Here is a 6,000-nt window from a genome sequence, read left to right as displayed (position 1 = left end):
TAGTCATTTCACACTCTTTGTGACCCCATTTCCTGTTTTATTGGCAAAAATACTGGAGTGGTTTGCCATGTCCTTCTCCAGCTCATCTTACACATGAGGAAACTGAGGCAAACAGGATTAAGTGATTTGCCAAGGGTCACACAGCTACTAAGTGTCTGAGGACAGATTTGAACTCACATCCTCCAGATTCCCGGGCCTGAGCTCCACCCACTTTGCCACCTAGCTGGCAGTTAACCACCAGTAATTAATTCACCATTTCCACCGAACCAATTAACGTCAATTATCTCTTACAATGGGAATATTTCTTTTAAGGATATAGCAAGAATAGAATTAGAAACATTTGCCCCAAAATTCTAAAATCACACCCTCCTCTATGTCATCTCTGTCCCTGGGGAGAGCAGGCTCAGACTTAATACATAACATAACATTTCTACATAACATCGGTCCCAAGTTCCCTATCCAGAAGCAGCATAGCTGCTAGATAAGTGCACATGTCAACCACCACCAGGCCGGGTCCTGAAGACGGTTCTTCAGAGCCTTGATACTGAGCCACAACACTTGATATAGATTCTGCTTCCAGACTTCCTAGTGGCTAGCTCTTCTGATCTTCTGAAGCTCACAAACACAAAGTCTATTCCACACGTTTAATCTACTCTACCAACAAGAGGAAAGAACAGACAGAAGGAGGCAAAGAATGGAGGCCTGTATTCACTGGCCCTATGTCAGACTCAACTGGGGAGAGCCCAATGCCTCTTCCCTTACAGCATTCTCTCTCTCTCCCTCTCTTTCTCTCTCTCTCTCTCTCTCTCTCTCTCTCTCTCTCTCTCTCTCTCTCTTCTCTCTCTCTGTTTCTCTCTCACCAAGTAGGAAAAAAAATCAAGAGGTCAGACTCTGGCTGACTATTCCCCTTTAAATGCATCCATGCTCTGGCTATTCAGTCAATCAAAAAGGCTCCTCTTACTATGTGGTTAAAAGAGTCAAACCAGTTACTGTTGTTCAGTCACTCGGCCATGTCCAACTCTCCATGACCTCATGGACCATAGAATACCAGGGTCTTCTATCCTCCATTATCTCCTGAAATCTCCAAGTTCAGGTTCACTTTTTCCATGATACTGTCTACTCATCTCATCCACCGCCACCCCCTTCTCCTTTTGTCTTCACTCATTCCCAACATCAGGGTCCAATGAGTGCCACCTTCTTAACATATGGCTGAAGTATTTACCAGCTTCAGTATTTGACCTTCTAGTGAGTAGCCTGAATTAATTTAAGTATTGACTGACTTAATCACCTTACTGTCCAAGAAACTCTCAAAAGTCTTCTCTGACACCATAATTCAAAAGCATTGATTCTATAGCACTCAGCTTTCCTTATAGTCCAGCTCTCACAGCCATACATTGCTACTGGAGAAAAAAAAAAACATAGCTTTGACTATCCAGACCTTTGTCAGCAAGGTGATGTCTCTGCTTCCCTAGCTTGCTGTCCAGATTTATCATGGCTTTTCTTCCAAGGAGCAAATGTCTTTTAATTTCATGGTTACAGACACCACCTGCAATGACCTTTGAGCTCAAGAATATAAAATCTGGCACTGCTTCCATTTCTTCTCCCTCTATGTGCCAGGAAATGATCAGACCAGTTGCCAAAATCTTAGTTTTTTTGAAGTTTCAAGCCAGCTTTTACACTGTCCTCTTTTATCCTCATCAAGAGGCTTCTTAATTCCTCTTCATTTTCTATCATCAGAATGGTATCATTTGCATATCTGAGAGTATTGATATTTCTCCTGGCAACTTTAATTCCAGCTTTTGATTTATCCAGCCTGGCATTTCACATGATGTACTCTGCATATAAGTTAAATAAATAAGGTTGAGCAGTCCTTTGCTAGTGTCCCCCACGTCACAGAGAGACCTTAAGAGTGTCCTTGTATCATTTCTTCTGACCTCATGTGAGCACTAAAGAACTATGGAAAGAGGTTCACAATATTTTACAGGAGGCAGCAAAAAAAAAAAAATATTCCAAGGAAGAGCAAGAAAGCAAAATGGCTGTCTAGTGAGGGTTTAAATAAACAATATATAGCCTTGTAGTATGCCTTTTCCAATCTTAAACCAATCAGTTGTTCCATGTTTGGGTCTAATTGTCACTTCTTGGCCCAAATACAGGTTCTTTAGGAAACAAGTAAGATGATCTGGCATACTTAACCCTTTGAGAACTTGCCATATTTTGTTGTGATACACACAGTCAAAGGCTTTAGTGTAGTCAATGAAGCAGAAATAGATGTTGTTGGGGTTTTTTTTTTCTCCTGGAATTCATTTGCTTTCTCTGTGATCCATCAAATGTTGACAATTTGGTCTCTGGTTCCTCTGCCTCTTTGAAAACCAGCCTGCGCTTCTGGTAATTCTCCATTCACATATTGCTGAAGCCTAGCTTGCAGAATCTTAAGCATAACCTCTCTGGCATGTGAAATGAGTATAATTGTTTGGTAATTTTAATATTCCTTAGCATTGCCCTTCTTTGGGTTTGGAATGTAAATGAATCTTTTGAATGCGGTGGCCATTGTTGTGTTTTCCAAATTTTGCTGGCATATTGAGTGCAACACTTTAATATCATAATCTTTTAGGATTTTAAATAGCTCAGGTGGAATTCTAACACCTTTATTAACCTTATTGTTAGTAATGTTAAGGCCCTTTTGACTTCATTCTCCGTAATGTCTGGCTGTAGAGCAGTAACTATAACATCATGGTTATCAGTGATGTTTAGATCTTTCTTTTATAGTTCTTTTGTGTATTCTTGTCATCTCTTCTTAATCTCTTCTGCTTCTATTTCCTTATGCAGAAACCAACTAGTGTGGGAAATCTCTCTTAAAGATTTACTCAGGCCAAGAGCTGATCAGACAGTAAAAGAATAAATCTGGGCTAATGGCTGCATTCCTGCTCGTTGTATTTGCTCAGACAGGTCTGGGAAGTGTTGATTCTCCCTTTTGTCAGATAGGTGATATCGAAATCAATAAATCTCTTTGACCAAGATTTGGTGACCCAAGTCACTTACCAAGACCCTCATTGTAATACAGCTCACCCTTTCACTATAGTATTAATTTTTTCATTAATTGTTAACCAATAAGAGGTGATTGGTTCCCTTATGAACATCTACTCTTCAAAGGGTATGTAAATGGTGAGCCCACCATCATGAGGGGTCTTTGGTCTAAGGTTGATGGCCAAATGACCATCCTTTTATTGAAAATGCTGGGATTATTAATAAAAATGATTAAATTACACACAAATTATGTCTCTTGAACTTTTTTAAATGCCACAATAATAAGGGAGGAAAAATATCTGAAGACATGCATTTCTCTCTCTTCTAAGTATTTACTACGAATTTATATCTTTTTATGATTTGTATTTATAATATACATTAATATTATATTATATGCATGAATATACAATAGCAAGCACAGATAAAGTGAATGCTAATAACAATTGCTTGACATGACATTGTACATTTCTAACTTCAAATTAAAAAAAAACAATTATTAACTACCTATAATGTGGAGACATGGGAATATATATATATATATATGTGTATATATATATATATGTATATATATATATACATATATATATGTGTATATATATGTATATATATATAATATATATATATATATATATATATATATATATTTAGCCCTTTGTGATCTCTTACCAATCCACAGACAAAACCATAATGACACAAATTGTGAAAAAGCAAAATAGTGAATATTTCTGTGTTCAAAGAAAGATGACAAATGAAATAATTTCTTAAATTACACTGCATTAGATAGAGGCACTGTGGCATATACGGGGAAAGCTAGTCTCAGAGTCAGGGAACCATTCTTCAAATCACATACTAGCTGTGTGGCCATAAACAAACGACTTGACCTTTTAGTACTCCAGTAAATCTTTGAAGATGATGTTTTAAGTGGGTTGCCAAACTGCACCTATATGTAAAAACTACTTCCAAAAATAAAATCTTTAGTTCAGAAACCACCCTCTACACAAATAATTATTTGTAACACAAAATAACAGATTCAAACAATGGTCACTTAGCCTTTTTTTTTCTTTCAAGAAAAATATTTTATATACAATTTGATAGAAATTTTATGGAAAAATTATGAAGCATGCTGCTGATTTGCATGACAATCTTTCTTTTGAATAAAGGATATAATACATAAACTTTGGAGAACTAAGGAGCATGTTGAATACAAAAAAGAAAAATTAAGTAAATTCAGCATTATAGTTATTAAAAGCCTAATCTTTCAGAATCAAAAGTTCTTCCTGACTCCTTGTTTTACATGCATTTAGCTAATTTTTATGAGAATGATAAGTCTTGAATTCAGGTTGTTCTATTATTTTAAACCACGTAAACTTTATTGTACATTAACACTTGAATAGGGCAAATAATGTTTGAGAGCCTACACATAGATAATTAGCTTTCACATTGAAGCCTAATGATTCTTTTTTTAAAGGAGCAGCCAATGGCATTAAAATAGATAAAAATAGGCATCTCATTTAGAATTATAAAAGCAATTGGGATCTTTTAGATGTCACATTTAAAGTACACTTATTACTTTGGAATGATATTCCAGACTCCTGATATCATAGTTTATGAAAAAGAAAAGCTACTATTAATAGCATAAAGTAAGCAAAGTGGAAAAATAAGCAAAGGATTTTAAAATTTACTTTTTCCTATGTAATGAAAAGCATTTCTGCAAAGATAAGTGAAGTTTAACTATGGAAATCTTGGTGCCTACCTATGATTCTATAATTATTACAAATCCAATGGAGCAATATTGTGAAGGGTACATTTTCAAATAAACTGGCATCCCTTTAAAAATCATTGCAGCTTATAAAAACTATGATCAAAAGTGTACTTTATATGTAGAAAAAAAGAGGGAGAAGTTAAGCCAGTATTGTAGTTAAAATATGCCAATTGTTACATTTTCTATAAATATAAAAGGGAGATTATTATATTTGTCAGGAAATGTTCCACAAATTTTAAAATTTTCTTTTAAAAATTCAGAAAATTTTTTTAAAAATTAGAGAAAATGTATAATTTTAGTGGAAGGAATGCTGAAAGTTTAAAAATGCAGTAGAGTTAATTCATATTAAGTTCATTTTAATAGCAGTTTAAAATACTTAAGGTTCATAAAGTGATTTAAAAACCCTGAGTTCATTTCCCAATAGAACTTTATATTCTGAAACAAGGAAATAGTGCCAAACCCAAATAAGAAAATTAATTTTATTCCAAAAAACAGACTAGATTATTTCTGAGTCAGTCAATAAACATTTATTTAGCATCCATTGTGTGCTAAGAACTGAGGATAAAAACATGGGAAAAAAGTCAATCCCTGCTCCCAAGAAGCTTACAATCTAGTGGGGGAAGACAACATGAAAAAGGAAGCTAAACATCTGGGGAGTGGGGAGAAGGACAGGGGAAGGAGGTACCTGGCTCTAGGGCAGCTGGGTGATACAGTGGATAGAGTGCCAGGCCTGGAGTCAGGAAGGCTCACCTTCCTGAGTTCAAATACAGTCTCAGATACTTACTAGCTGTGTGACCCCAGGCAAGTCATTTCACCCTGTTTGCCTCAGCATCCTCATCTGTAAAATGAACTGGAGAAAAAACCGGTAAACTACTCCAGTATCTTTGCCAAGAAAACCCCCAAAGGGGACATGAATAGTTGAACACAACTGAACAACAATAAGTCTAAGGAAGAAAAGCTGGTGGGAAATCAAGAGATGACTGGCCTGGGAGATCTCTTTAAATGGAGGCTTTAGGAGTTCTTTGCTCCATCCACCAGCCCTCAGATCAGAGGGACATAGGGCACTGAGGGTTCTGACGAGTAGTGAGTCCCAGAACTGATGCAGTCTTGCAGGATAAGTTTTCCTGGGGGTATGGTGGAGTTCCATCCATGAAGGGCAAGCTAGTGAGAAAATGTCATACAAACACTTGTCCCAGAATCATCTTTCTAGGGCA

Source organism: Phascolarctos cinereus, unplaced genomic scaffold, assembly GCF_003287225.1.
Source record: "Phascolarctos cinereus isolate Bilbo 61053 unplaced genomic scaffold, phaCin_HiC Scaffold_4;HRSCAF=312, whole genome shotgun sequence".
Lineage (NCBI taxonomy): Eukaryota > Metazoa > Chordata > Mammalia > Diprotodontia > Phascolarctidae > Phascolarctos > Phascolarctos cinereus.
This window is presented reverse-complemented; position numbering follows the sequence as displayed.